The sequence below is a fragment of the Panthera leo genome, chromosome B2 (genome assembly GCF_018350215.1).
Source record: "Panthera leo isolate Ple1 chromosome B2, P.leo_Ple1_pat1.1, whole genome shotgun sequence".
Taxonomy (NCBI): domain Eukaryota; kingdom Metazoa; phylum Chordata; class Mammalia; order Carnivora; family Felidae; genus Panthera; species Panthera leo.
In genome coordinates, this window is record NC_056683.1 from 38,371,155 (window position 1) to 38,386,584 (window position 15,430).

Consider the following 15,430-nt stretch of genomic DNA (forward strand, 5'->3'; position numbering starts at 1 on the left):
ATGTATTGAAAGGGGCACAGGGGGAGTGGTTCATTTTTCTGATGACTGGTGGGCCCAGCACCTGCTCCGATCTCCTTGTTATTCTTTGAGGGATGTTCTTGCCCTGCGGGGAGGGAGGGGGGGCGCTGGTGGGGAGGGGGCAGGGGAGCCAGGCTCCATAGGTCGCCTTCCAGAAAATGAGATGTCAGCTGGCAAGAGTGAATTAATATAAGGAAGTGGACCCTACTGACCCAGCCTCAATCTTGGTAAATCTTGGGTTCAGGAACTTTCTCCGTGGCCTCGAGTTCTCAAAGGAGCAGCTGGAGGCCAGGTGTGGAGAAGCAGATGTGCGTATACAAGGTGTGTGTGTGTATGGAGGGGGTTAACTACCTGGTTCCCAGTCCTTCTGAATAATACTTGCTTATAAAGGGGAAATACTGGCTGTTTCCTGGGCAACTATTCCCAGAGAGGACCAGAGGCAAGTTGGGGAGAATCTAGGCCTTCCAGAACCTTGGGCAGTAGGAGCCAGAAGTGCCCTTGGTGATTGGAAGGCTTCCCAACCCTTTCCAATGCTAAGAACGACCTGCCATAATTGTTCAGTATTACAAGCTCTAGACCAGTGGATGTCTTACTTTAGCAGGCACCAGACTCACCCAGAGAGCTTGTTCAAACAACTGGGGGCCCTGCCCCCAGACTTCGATTCAGTATGTCTCGTGTTGGACCTGACAATTTACTTGGGCTGCATAACGAATCCCAAGAGGTGCCCGTCGCTGCTGCTCCTGGGACCACACTTTGAGAATCACTGCCTAGTTGGCTCCCTGGACCAGAATCTCCAGGAGAAAGATCTGGAAGCCATTTTCACAACTTCCCAGGTGACTCCTAGCATCATGGTACTTTAGGAAGCTACTAAAATGTGAGGGCCGCCTATAGCAGAAGCACCTGGGGACCCTTGTTAAAATGCAGATTCCCAGGCCCTGCCTTGGCCCTGAGGACTCAGAACCCTTAAGGGTGGGGCCCAGGAATCAGCATTGAACCAGCTCTTCCGGAGATTCCAAACTAATTGCAGTTTGAGAGTCATGTGACCTTGTATAGCCTCCTGTATTACAGAGGAGTAAACTGAGGCCCAGAGAGGTGAACTTGTAGGCCAAAACACTCAGTTTAGTGACCAAACTGAACCCCAAACCGGGCTGTTTTCCAAGAAAGGAAGAAAACTCCAAGGTTATGGCAAACTTGGGTTGTCTTGGGAATCCCAAACCCCCAGGCACTTTGGCTGAAGCTCTCTGAATCCTGGAGTTTTCTCTTTAGGTGCAGGAGCCACAGGGCACCATTCCCCAAACATGCCACCCTCCTTTCCATCGTGGTGCCTTGGCGCCTTTACTCCACCTAAGGACTCAGCCAGGCACACCCTCTCTACCTGCCAGCATCTTTCTCATCTCAGCTTGTCTCTCTATGAAGTTCTGGTGACCCCCAGCAGGTGCATGGTCTCCTCTGGACTTGCACTGATCTTGAACACTTGTCCACAGCTGGTCTCACTGCGGTGACAAGGACCAACTTATTTAGCTTTCCAAGCATGCTCGTCCTACTTGGTGACCCTCTGCTGTACTGGGCGCGGGTAACAGGTGGGAGAACACTGGAATGATGCTACCCATGGATGCACTGTGGAGCCATGATGCAGGCAGGCTGGAGTTCTGGCAAAAGCAGATCTATCCAGAGAGCATTTTCCAGAAAGAAGAGGAGGGTAAGGAAGATTCTAAGGGGCTTGGATCTCTGCTGTGAGATGTAATTCCTGCCTCATTCCTCCTCTTTCTGAAGAATCTTCAGCAAAACCACCCAACATTTTCAAAGGCTTTTGGATTCAGGTTTTTCTGTATTTTTACTGTAATAATTCCTAAATGGAATCAAGAAGGCCTATTTTCAATGGGGTCTGGACACTCTGTTTTGTCGTTCTGCTGGCCATTGCTGCTTATCCAATTACCTTAGCAAATAAAAAAAAAAAAAAACAGTATTCTTTCTCTCTTATGGTTTCTAGGTCAGAAATTTGGGTGTGGCTTAGCTGGGTGGTGCTGGCCTGGGATGTCTCATTAAACTGCACACAAGATGCCAGTCACCCGAAGGCTTGGATGGGCTGGAGGAACCCGGGGGTGGGGGGGGGTGGGCAGCAATGGCTTCCATCATGGCTCCCTCACATGGCTGCCAAGTTGACGCTGGGTTGGTGGAAGACTGCAGTTTCTCCTCATGTCAGCCTCTTCCAAGGTTGTGTGAGTGTCTAACAGCTAGTCAGCTGGCTTCCCCCAGTGCAGGCAGTTCAAGAGAAAGAGAAGCAGGCAGAAGTGGCACTGTCTTTTGTGACCTAGCTTTGGAAGTTGCGCATCATCACTTCCACCACATTCTGTTGACCAGGAAAAAATCACTAAGTCAGCCCATACACGAGGGAATTTGGCTCCATCTGTTGAAGGGAGGAGTGCTGATGATTCTTGAGTAGATTTATTTTAAGTTTATGTATTTATTTGGGGGGGAGGGATGTGGAGAGAGAGAGAGAGAGAGAGAGAGAGAGAGAGAGAATCCCAAGCAGGCTCCATACTGTCAGCACAGAGTGCAGCTTGGGGCTCAAATTCACAAACCGTGAGATCATGACCTGAGGCGGAACCTAGAATCAGGCGCTTAACCTACTGAGCCCCCCGGGTGCCCCGATTCTTGAGTAGATTTGGAAGTGCTCCAAGTTATAGTGTATGAGACACTTGGTACCTGTGTCCGGGACATAGTAGAAGCTCACTAAATGTCTGGTGAACTGGACTGACTGCCCATCTTTCCCTAATGCCACTCTGAGGCTGAGATGGGACTGGGAAACAGCAGCCACTGGCCTGGGGTGGAACTGTCCTGGGGCATCACTGGCTGTACAGTGGTAGGCTTGGGCTCTGCCCTATCTGGTTCATGTGGGGCAGCTTTCCCTGGCCTGGGTCTCTGGTCAACAGTGTCCTTCCCGTCCTATGCACACCTTTGTCTCCCAGCCTCCTGCATGGCTCCTGTCTACAGGAAAAGGCCCGGGTGGGCAGCCACTTCCCCCCTTGGGTTTGCCTCCAGGACTGAGTTCCTTCTAGAGAGACACTATTTTATTCCACTGTGACATGGTAGGGGCAGGTCAAGGGGGTGGGAACAAATGGCACACAAGGACACTGTAACATGGAAATTAATCAAACAAGCTCTTTTCCTTATGGTCTTTACTTGCCGGTTTTAAAGCACCAATGCTTTGCTTGGACTGTTGCCCCCACCCAGAGTGTCCTTCCTTTTCCCCTCTGCCTGCAGACCTACTCCCTGGGAGACAGTGTGGCTAGCAGAAAGAACCCATGCCTTCAGATCAAAAGCTGTAAACTCAAGGTACGGGTTTGCCACATGGCCCCGCAACGTCCTGGCCGAGGCAGCCCACGACCTTTCTCAGCCTCAATTTTTCTCATTGGTAAGATGGGGATATTATACCACCTCAGGGTCTTATTCAAATGCCTATTTTTTATTATAATGTTAATTTTACTTTTATTTCTTTGTTTTTTAAATTTAAATCCAAGTTAGTAAGCATATCGTGTAATAATGATTTCAGGAATAGAATTTAGTGACTCATCGCTCGCATATAATACCCAGTGCTCATTCCAACCAGTGTCCTCCTCAATGCCCATCATCCATCTAGCCCATCCCCGCACCCTGTACCTGACCAGCAATCCTCAGTTTGTTCTCTGTATTTAAGAGTCTCTTGTGGTTTGTCTCCCTCTCTGTTTTTATATTATTTTTGCTTCTTTCCCTCATCTTGATTTGTTTTGTATCTTAAATTCCACATATGAGTTAAATCATTTGATAGTTTTCTTTCTCTGACTGACTTATTTCACTTAGCATAATATACTTTAGTTCCATCCTCATTGTTGCAAGTGGCAAAATTTCATTCTTTTTGATTGAAGAGTAATATTCCAGTGTGTGTGTGTGTGTGTGTGTGTGTGTGTGTGTACCACATCTTCTTTATCCATTCATCAGTTGATGGACATTTGGGCTCTTTCCATACTTTGGCCATTGTCAATAGTGCTGATACAAACATTGGGGTGTATGTGCCCCTTTGAATCAGCATTTTTGTATCCTTAGGATAAATACCTACTAGTGCAATTGCTGGGTCGTAGGGTAGTTCTATTTTCAGTTTTTTGAGGAACCTCCATACTGTTTTCTAGAGTGGGTGCACCAGTCCGCATTCCCACCAGTATTACAAAAATGTTCCCTTTTCTCCACATTCTCGCTGACATCTTTTGTTTCCTGAGTTGTTAATTTTAGCCATTCTGGCAGGTGTGAGATAGTATCTTCTTGTGGTTTTGATTTGTTTTCCCTGAGGATGAGTGATGTTGAGCATTTTTTCATGTGTGTTAGCCACCTGGATGTCTTCTTTGTAAAAGTATCTATTCATGTCTTTTGCCCATTTCTTCACTGGGTTATTTGTTTTTGGGGTGTTGAGTTTGATAAGTTCTTTACAGATTTTGGATACTAACCCTTTATCTGATATGTCATTTGCAAATATGTTCTCCCATTCTGTCAGTCGCCTTTTAGTTTTTCTGATTATTTCCTTTGCAGTGCAGAAGATTTTTACCTTGATGAGGTCCCAATAGTTCATTTGGCTTTTGTTTCCCTTGCCTCCAGAGATATGTCAAGTAAGAAGTTACTGTGGCTGAGGTCAAAGAGGTGGTTGCCTGTGTTCTCCTCCAGGATTTTGATGGCTTCCTGTCTTATGTTCAGGTCTTTCATCCATTTTGAGTTTATTTTTGTGTATGGTGTAAGAAAGTGGTCAGGTTCATTCTTCTGCACATCGCTCTCCAATTTTCCCAGCACCAATTGCTGAGGAGACTGTCTTTTTTCCATTGGATATTCTTTCCCGCTTTGTCAAAGATTAGTTGGCCATACGTTTGTGGGTCCATTTCTGGGTTCTCTCGTCTGTTCCATTGACCTATGTGTCTTTTTTTGTGCCAGTACCATACTGTCTACCATTACAGCTTTGTAATAATGGCTTGAAGTCTGGGATTGTGATGCCTCCAACTTTGGTTTTCTTTTTCAGTGTTGCTTTGGCTATTTGGTGTCTTTTCTGGTTCCGTACAAATTTTAGGATTGTTTGTTCTAGCTCTGTGAAGAATGCTGGTGTTGTTTTGATAGGGAATTGCTCGAATGCTTAAATGAGAAAAAGGAAAGTGCTTTTCACAAAGTGTTTTACAAACCCCTACATGCAAGAAGTCATTATTTTCCCTCTCCATCCTCCAGAGCCCAGCTCACATTCACATTTATGAACCCTTCCAGCAATTAGGTCTCAACAATACGTCTCTGTATTTAATCAGGCCACCTTCAACTTTCTCCTTTCATTTGTGTTAGACCGGTGAGAGTAAGCTCCACAGGATCTGCCCGTGTCTCCACCACAGCAGACAGCGCAGTGCTGGGTCCACACGGGTGCTTAGAGCATCTGTGCCGACAGACCACGCCACAGGCATGCTGACCTTTGGGGGCCTGAAACAGAATTGCTCTCTATCTTCAATTCTTCTGTCTATGATCCTGTTGAGGCTCGTTTAGTGGAGACCGTGCCATTCTGTGCAGTCCGTTTCCAGCTTATACTTTGTTTCTAATGGCCTATGCCTGATGTTCTTTTCAAAGAACCGCCTTTGAGAACTGCTTAGTCTCCACTTGTAGTCAGCAGGCAAGTGTCTGGGACTTTGAGTCCCTTCCAGCCCACAGCAGCCCTTAGTCAATGATTGCCTGGTGCCAGAGTCAGAGAGCTCAGCACCCTTGCCTTAGAGATTTGATGTGAAATTTACACGACAGAGCTCCCCCCAGGATCAGTCTGAGGCTGGGACCTTGCCTGAACTTACTCCTTGCTTCACCTTCTTTGTCCTTCTTCCTCAGTTCCTTTCCAGCTTCCTAAATACATCCTTTGCACACAAATCTTCAGCTCAGGACCTGCTTTCTGGGGAATGTGCCTAAGATATCCTCAGCCAGGCTCCCATCGGAAAGAGCAAGGCAGTTCTGATGAGCCATATGGACCAAGGTTGTGCAGAAAGGAAAGGGAAGGAAGAAAACCAAATGCCTTTTCCTGTTTGGGCTGCTTCCTGATCACCACCAGCACCACTATTGGGGAGAAAAAAAGTGATTAATTTTCAGTTTACCTTTTCTTTAACATAACAAACTTCTGCTTTTTGAGGCTTAATTGGATCTATTCTTGGATGTGACAAAAAGTTAGTGGGAGATGAAAGGGGCATATCAAGGAAAAAAAAAACATTCCAAGTGAATAATTTAAGATCACATCCATAATTAATGGCATTTGGCATGCTTCCCCTGGAAACCTAATCATAGCTCGGAATGTGCTAATTAGAGCCGTTTGGTGCAAATCCGTCTTTGCAGGTGTGGAGAAGCCTGCTCGGCTCTGTTCCTTTCAGCACCGGGTGGTGGGTGGCGGTGGCGGCAGTGGTTCCGGAGCCTCAGGTTGGGCGGGACTTGAATAAAGGATCAACAATGGCGCTCCATTTTGAAAAGCCTTATGGTGTGAAATGAGTTTCTCTTTTTGTTTAACAGGGGACCACTCTGTGCATTTGATGGTGAGACACAGTGGGTTGTCTAGACAGGCACTTTAAGTACATTCCCCCCCCCCCCCCTTTAGGGAAGACAAGAGAACCCAATAGGGCCAGAATGGGGAGGAGGGAAGCCAGAAGTGGACTGCCCCCCCCCCCCCCCCCCCCCCCCCCGCCCAGCTCCTACTTGCGACACACGGTGGGATGGACAAGATAACCTGTCCCAGAGCCAGGTGCACCTCAGATCAGGTAAGGCCCCAGGGCATCTTTGGTTTACTATTCCGTGTCTCCTCCAGGAGGCTGAAACCACATGTTCAACCCTTGGGCTCCCTGCTCTCTGACTTCTGGTTGGATTTGGCATGTTGGGAGCCATGTGGGAGGTTGGAGGGAGGGTGGGAAAACAGAGAGCCCAGGGTACTCACGTTCCATTTCCCCCTCCTCCCTGCTGTGGTCTGCCTGGGCCCCAGTAGTAAGATTCCATTTCTTTGTGGGCAGTCTTCTCATCTTAGGGTCTTGGTCCAGGCCAAGGGGCATATATCCCATCCCTACCAGCCTGCTCCAGTGCTCAGCCTCATGATTTCCCTATCTGCCCACACCTTTGTAAACAGCTGCTTTATTAGACTCTCTTCAAATGATCCTAACTGGAGGATGACATTTCTTAACAGCTCTGTTAGGACCCTGAACACGAATAATTGCACAACAGTGATATTCTTTTTAAATGGAGCTCTCTCGGGGCGCCTGGGTGGCTCAGTCGGTTGAGCGTCTGACTTCAGCTCAGGTCATGATCTCGCGGTCCGTGAGTTTGAGCCCCGCGTCAGGCTCTGTGCTGACTGCTCAGAGCCTGGAGCCTGTTTCAGATTCTGTGTCTCCCTCTCTCTCTGACCCTCCCCCGTTCATGCTCTGTCTCTCTCTGTCTCAAAAATAAATAAACGTTAAAAAAAAAAATTAAAAAAAAAATAAATGGAGCTCTCTCCCTTAAAAGCCAATATTTTGGCAAATATTCTCTTCCCTTTGAGGGGAAATCTTTATAAAATGCATCCCTTGTTCCCCTGCCATCTTAAAGCAAAGTAACTACACATGATTTCAGAACTGCTGTAGATAATCCTTCCTGAACATCAGAGGCTCCATGCTGGACACTGCAGACTTTGGGGACTGTTAGGGACTGAAGTGAGTCGAGGCTCTTCCTCACTAATGTGACTGCACTTGAAGACAGGGCCTCGAAGGAGGTCGTAAAGGTTAAATGGGATCTTAAGGGTGGGGGCCTGATCCAGTAGAACGGCTCTTCTTCGGAGAAGAGGAAGAGACACCAGGGCTTTCTCTCTCTCTCCAGCGCACAGAGGAAAGGCCACGTGAGGACACAGTAACAAGATGGCCTTTTGCAAGCCAGGAAGGGAGTTCTCACCAGAAACCACCCCTGCCAGCAACCCTGGTCTCGGACTTCTAGCATTCAGAACTGTGAGAAAAGAAATGTCTGTTTAAGCCACCTAGTCTATGGTATTTTGTTTTGGTAGCCTGAGCCCAGACTAATACAGAGACTCAGGAGTGTATGACTGTTTGCTCGTGTCTACTCCACTCCGGTTTTACAGCTTCTTTGCCTGAGCTTTTTCAGCCAGCTCTCACCCCTTGCTGCCAATAGTGTTACTACCTTTGGTGGAGCCATCCTTTATCGTTCCCTTAAATATTACTTGTCGCTTACTAGTGTGAAAATGGCACGTGAGACCAGAAAAAAATCAAGTTTATTAGAATTGTGTATAAAACAAGAGTTAACAGGCTCTGAGCGAGGGTCTAAATAGCTATTCCTTGACTAGAACACGTATTTTAACACGTAGGCTTTATCATGAAGACTTTTTAAATGCCTGGAAGCCTTTTTTTTTTTTTATTTTTTTTCGGACTCTGGAATACTTGCTACGTTCTCGTGCAGCCGAGGATGCCAAATCGGCAGCATAAAGGATAAATGTGGCATCACAGACACTTGTGACTTTTGGGAACCAAGTGCCTAGAACACAAGGAAACTTTAAGTCTTGTAAGATCAGGTCTCACCTCACACACGAGGATTGTTGGGCTCGAAACGAGAAACATGACTCCTGTCCCCTTGTCACACGCCCTCTGGGAGGAGAGACGACTGTGCCTTCATCCATCCCAGTGGGTTCCCAGGGACTTTGATTCACTCTCAGGCTCTGCATGAACCATCCTTTGTCCTGGCCTGGACGGCACTGGTCTGGTCGATACGGGCCGATTTTATGAGGTGCAGCCCGTGAAACTGTGCGCACGACTCCCCTCCAACCTCCTTGGCTTGTAATGCTCATTGGCAGAGACAGCTAATCGATAGTTGCTCCTCACCAGCCCCATAGATATCGACTCAGGGCTCGGGAAGACTTTATAAGGAGTCATTGGGGGGATTCTTTCAGTTCAAATTGAATTGTGGGCCATTAAATCTCTTTAGTAAAAGACTGCTCCTCATATCATATGCCAATGCTCCCTCTGAATTTTTAACCAGCTTCAGAGAACAACCGCCTTTGCTAGAACCATCTCAGCAGGTCCCAGATTTTTTTTTTTTTTTCCCCTCCAGCAGATCTGGTTAATTGTTATGGATTTTCCAGCAGGTAAAAGCATTCGGAGTTTGGAAAGAGCCGGCTTTGTTTTCTTTTCAAAAGAAAACCAATTCAGGTGGTTCTGTCTAGAGACACAGGAAATGAGTGAAGGAAGAAAGGAAGGAGAGGGGGAAGCAAGAGGAGAGAGAGAACGGGATGTGGGGTCCCTGCCATTCAGGGCGTCTCAGAGGAAACTAGACGTCGATCAGATGCCACACGTGTGCACCCACACACGTGCAGCTTGACGCACAAGCAGACCTACAGCCGGACACACAGCGTGTGGACACACCCACAGTCACTCAGGCAAACAACCACACGGAAACACACACGTTCAAGTACCTGCGTTACACAAACACCGCTGTGCACGTGCACAGAGACACATGCACGCGCGCAGCCCGGCTCCATCACTGCTAACTCGTGACAGTAGCTGAGTTATGTGTCTGCTCCCAACCTTGGTGTCCACGTCTATAAACCAGGAGGTGGGCCTTAGATAATAGGGTCATGTGCAGAATAGATTTGTCCACGGGTGAAAATCGTTGGGCACATACAGGCACTAAATGTCTGGTCCCCCACCTGCAATCCTTGCTGAGATCCGCCTTGGAATCAGAGATGGGAGGAGTCTTTAAAACCCTCATTTTATCAAACAGCATGCTGAGAGAGCCCCCCCCCCCCCCCAAATGATGTGGTTTGTTCAAGGTCACTGAGTGAGGTAGTAACAGGCTGGGACTACACTCCTGGTCTCCTTCCTTTTTATTTTCTATTACACTGCCTCCATCAAGGAGAAGGGAGAGGCCCTCCTTGCCCCAGCAAGATTAATTGTTTTTATTAACAACTCATATTTGTGTAACATTTTAGTCTTTTCAAAGAGCAGAGTCTAATTAAAAATTGCAGTCCTAAGAGAAGCTGCCGTGGGCCTCTTACGGTCACCCCTGCCCAGGGTGAAGGGAAGGGAAGCCAGAGAATAGGCCTCATTTAATATGAAAATGTCACCCCCAGGTCTGACCTCTGTAGCCTGGTCATGTGTCTTTAGAGGATGGCGACACCCGGGGATTGACTTGGGCTCCCCTGCCTGGCAACAGTTGTCAATTTCAGGAAAGGCACAGTGCACTGTGGGGAGAGGTACCAGGCCAGGCTGGGAACCAGAGCCCCAACTCACAACAGTTAATTGCACACACAGTGTGAGGCTGGAAATGCCCATGACCTTGTGGAGCTCATGGTTTCATAACATTTAAGCATTTGCCACAAGGCAGGTACTATTGAAAAACTTTCTATTTTTTTTGTTTATTTATTTATTTTGAGAGAGAGAGAGAGAAAGAGAGCGAGCTTATGTGCACACGTGGGGGAGGGGCAGAGAGAAGGAGAGACAGAATCCCAAGCAGGCTCCCAGGCAGAGCCCCGGGCTCAAACTCACAAATTGTGAGATTGTGACCTGAGCCCAGATCAAGAGTCGGATGCTTAATTGACTGAGCCGCCCAGGCACCCCCTATTATAAAGCTTTCTATGTCATCCTTCATCCACTCTTCAGACAATTCTATGAGGTTGGGTCTGTCATTATCCATTTTACAAGTGAGGTTAAGTCACCGGCCCAAGTTCTAAGTCTAAGGTATCTGCATCCACACACCTAACGACGCCACTGTCTTCATTCGAGTTCACCCTGCACACGCCTGAGCAAAGGACTTGAGTGCAAATAGTTGAGGAGCAGATCCCAGGAAACACAGGAAGAGGAGAGGGGCTGTGGGGTAGGGAAGGTAAGGAAGCCAGTGCCATGTGCACGGAGAGCTGATTACCAGCTGGAGGAGCAGGAGGAGTCAGTGCACCTTGAACTTATGTACCTGTTTCCATCAAACGTGGGTTAAGCTGCCCCTGGCACGTTCATTCCCCAGCTCCTCTAGTTTGCCACAAACAGAGAAGGCTCCAGAGGCCAAGGAGAGCCCTCAGCCAAGAAACTCAAAAGCACCTGCAGGCATTTGGAAGGTGGCTGGTGTGCACCAGAGGGGGTGTGGGTGGGGCACTGACTGTGTTCAGTATGCCCGCCCCAACCTTCTAGATGGCAGGAGAGGACAGGGATCCTCACCTCCAGCTCAGAAATCAAAACAGGGAGGGGCGCCTGGGTGTCTCAATGGGTTGGGCAGCTGCCTCTTGATTTCGGCTCAGGGCATGATCTTGTGGTTCATGAGTTCGAGCCCCACATTGGGATCCATGCTGACAGTGTGGAACCTGCTTGGGATTTTCTGTCTCCCTCTCTCTCTGCCCCTCCCCCACTCATGCACACACACAGTCACTCTGTCTCTACCAAAATAAAGAAATAAACTAAAAAAACAAACAAACCAGAAAGACCCAAGGGGGTATGTCATTAAAGATCTGAAGTGCGTACCTGCCACACTGGGCTGTGTCCCCACTCCCCCTCATTCTCAGCTTGCAGATGAGCCTCCACGGTACCAATCCAGGCACTTCCCCCGTCCCAACACAGAACACGTTGTCAGGCCTGACCTTGGGCAATTTCAGCTCAAGGATGAGACAAAGACCTCGCCTAACTCAACTACCTCACCTGTCCCGCCCCTGCCCCACCCTTGGCCTTGAACAGCACCACAGACACCCCTGAGTTGAATCAGGTGTATGTCATTCTTCCCCCAACCCTGATTGGGGAGTTACTTACTGCAAGGCATGGGGCAGAGAGGAGGGCAGCAGGCAGAAGGAAGGGACCCATGTCCCACCCCCAAAGTGAGGCTGGTCCCCAAAGTTGAGCCCTCCTGGATTGGAGCAGTAACAATGAATATGCATGTCCTCGTTTGCTTGAATTGCTGTAACCGGGCTGTTGTGTTAGCCAAGTATTGGAAAATGCCAATGGAACGTGGAGAAAAGTCAATAGACATATGTAAAAGGCAATCATTACATTTAAAATGGTTTTCCCCCCGAAGGCCTTGAGAAAACTGTCGCTATCAAGGAAAAAAGTGGGGCTCTACTGAGCCTGGAAATGCCTGTCAGCATGGGCGGCTGCACGGGCCTGCAGATCAGACTGGCCTTCTTCATCCATCTGGCAACGACTTGTCAGGCGGCACCCGAGGGGACGGTGTCGCCGGGAAGGTAGACCATGAACCAGCAGGTCCACAGTGACTCCCAGGGAAGGGTTAGACTTCTTTTTGACCTCCCAGAATTCACACTGCCTTTATTTCTAGCACTCTGGGCAGCACAGAGATTCAGAAGAGTCTATGGCCTTAAGGAAACCCCAGTGGCCTCACCTGTAGGTTAGGAGTAACAATGCCTCTCAGAATAAGGAGTAGTCTATGAAGTGTCTGAAAGACAGCACAATGCCTGGTGCTAGGTGTTACTGTAACCATCACTGTCTGAACTGTTCATTATCTGTCTCCCGTCTGGAAAGTTAGCTCCATGAGCAGAGAGGAAGGGGTGCTGTGGGCTTCCTTCCCACCCCGGCAACTGGACTTGGCACATTGTGGGTGCTTTGTAAGTAGCGAATGAATAAATGAGTGGATGAGTGGATGAATTGGGACAACTCCTGACAAATAATAACATCGAGCTTTGTTATGTAGGACTTTAACCCCGGATTAGGTAAGACACCCTGTATTCTTGCCTTGTAACACCATCACACTCATATTAGCTGCTATTTTCTAGAATCATTTGTTTGCTAGTGTCTCTTCTATTAGAATAAAAGCTCCATGGCGAGGTCCCATCTCCCTTGTTGACTGTGTATCCCCAGGGCTACGCCATGTCACCAAGTTTGTGTCTGATGACTGACGTAGGGGAGGAGGGGAATAGGGAACAAGGGAGGGGAGAAGGAGTAAATGACTAGAAAAAAATGGAGCTGTGTCTTGGAAAACTGCAGGCCCCTCGCTGACTATCAGAAGCTCTGGCTTCCCTTGTGACAGAAAGGAGGGAGTCCTTGGCTCGGACTGGGGAGGGGGTGCAGCAGCCTCTGTGTTTTCCCAGGGGAGAGGTTGTGGTTCTGGGCCACTGATGCCTGTCAATGAACTTGGCCTGTGAAGGGATTTCATTCCCTCTGTGCTATGGTCAGTCTCTTTCCCCCTCATGGGGGAAGGGATAAACCAGAGGGGACCAGGCAGCTTCTCTGCGGAGCTCCACCACCCAGCTCCCTCGAAGCCTGTGCCAGCTCGGCGCACCTCCCGCTGTGCCTGGAAAAGGCACAGAATGTCCCCGTTTGTCTCTTGGTAAAAAGCAGTGGTTTCCAGTTTGTAATTAGGATTACTCTGCTGGCAGCATGATGTTCCTTTTAATCACCAAAGGGTAAGCTCAGCTAGCATAATGCAACATGTTCATCCTCATACACACTGGCGGGAGGGAGGGAAGGCGACAGCGGGAGACTGGGATGAGCAGGGGACCGATTCAGTCAAAACAGGGGAGACAGAGACTGGGAGACAGCATGCTTGCCTGGAAGAGAACAGCCATTTCTGGAACAGAAGGGAGACTGGAGCAGTGCCAGGAAAGGGTGGAGGACCCGGAGGAGAGACAGCTGCCGAGCTGGAGCTAGGAAAAGAGAAACTCCCAATACCTGCGCTTAAGGAGCCCCAGTCTAAGGGGGAGACGCAGCCCTGCCCTCAGGGAACTCACTGTATTAATGCTCTCAGAAAGTTAGGTTACTGGAGGAGCTCCTAGACACTGAGGGCAGACACAGCCCTGCCCTCTGAGAGCTCTTTCTCCCATAAGGGAGGCACAGTCCTAGCAATTCTGTCCCACGAGAAAGACAGGTCCTTTGACGTTCGGGTATCCCCAGATTAATGACAGGAGAAAGGGACGTATATTCCATTCACCCACTACCGCGTGTCAAGCAGTGTGTTAGAAGCATCCACTACTCACTTTACCCTGTGTGGATCAGGGCCTCATGTTGCCGAACTCCAGGGGCATCACCATGAAGATGTGCCCTGAAGATGTGCAACACACAACCAGTGTGTAAGCACACTTACTTGCTGCATCACAGATCAGACAGTGGGGGCACAGGGAGGTTAAGCCCAAGGACTCACAGCTGCAATGTGGCAGGACCAGGATTTGAACCCGGGTTTCTGAACTCTGGTCAAGTGCTCCTTGGGCAGTTCCTGACCTGTGAGGGGAAGTAGAACAGGGAGAGAGAGAGAGCACAGCCTCCGTGTACATCCTGTGTCCAGGCCCAGTTGCTGGACAGCAATGTGAAAGGGTGGCCTGCCAGCAGGCAGCTCTGTGGTCCCTGTGAGCAGGACGAAGGGAGAAGGGGACACGGAACTTGAACAGGGAAAGCCAGATCAAGTTTGCAGGTGGGACGGGCCAGCCCTGAAAGTAACCGGTGCTTAAACCCCACGGGACGTCTCAGGCACTTTGTGGAACAATGTGTCTTAGCCCTGTACACCCAGGGATTATGAAAGGGAGAAAAAGTATCCATTGCTGCCCCAGCTCTTGGCCAAAGGTGCTCCACACTTCCTGGTTGTGGGCACCTGAACACCGAGCAAGTGCCCACAGCACACCCATGCTGTCACCGGCTAGACCCTAAGACCTGACCTTTACTGTCCACCTGCTTGTGCTCACTGACCTTTGTCCCACATTGTTTCCTTAAACTCTGCTTTCAATCTTATCTCTTAGCTCGGGCAAAAGACCCAACAAGTATAACATCCCGTGATGGAAATCGCAACTATCCCTCCAGGAACAACCAGTGCCTTGGAGTAACAGCTCTGGGGGCAGGACCACCCAGACCAGTTTGAACTCAAACCCCAACTCACGCCTGCGCAGATGGGCTGTGGCGTGACCCGTGGAGTGCCCAATAGTTACCCTTACCTCATTATAATACTAAAGTCTCCGCCCAAGGAGGAGCCCAAGACTCATTTACATAACATACAATGTGCTTAAAGGCGTGTTTTCTTAAGGTGCATGCACAACCTCCTGCCCACCTCTACACAGGCTTCCCCTATCTAAAAATCCATCCTAACCCTAAACAGAAAGAAGCCTTCTACACTGGTGCCTGGAGTGGTTGGACTTTGGAAGTTATTCCCCGTGATCTCCTTATTTGCTGCACGTAAACTTTCCTTTGTGCGATGGCTCACCTGGTCCCGTTTCCATCTGTGACTCACCCAGGAGCCAACTCACGTCAGTTGGATCACAATGCTGGGCGTCAGAGAAGCCCTGGGAAGGAAGGAAGAGGCGCTCGGCACAGGACAAGGTGCCAGGAGCTGGTCCAGGACTGTCTGGGACTCCGGCCGGCAGCCGGAGGCAGGAGTGGCATCGAGCAGATAAAAGCCATCCTGGGCAGCGTCTGCGGCAAGCCCTGGCTGGGGGCCTCTGGGAAGCAGA

At 49.2% G+C, this 15,430-nt stretch overlaps 1 long non-coding RNA gene across 1 annotated transcript; it reads left to right on the top strand.

The window, feature by feature from the left end:
* Positions 1 to 2,378: 2,378 nt before the first annotated feature.
* LOC122219005 lies at positions 2,379 to 6,114 on the top strand. Its single transcript, XR_006202214.1, has 3 exons — positions 2,379 to 2,457; positions 3,283 to 3,433; positions 5,890 to 6,114. It is a non-coding gene; the product is annotated as an uncharacterized LOC122219005 (long non-coding RNA).
* The last annotated feature ends 9,316 nt before the right edge of the window (positions 6,115 to 15,430 follow it).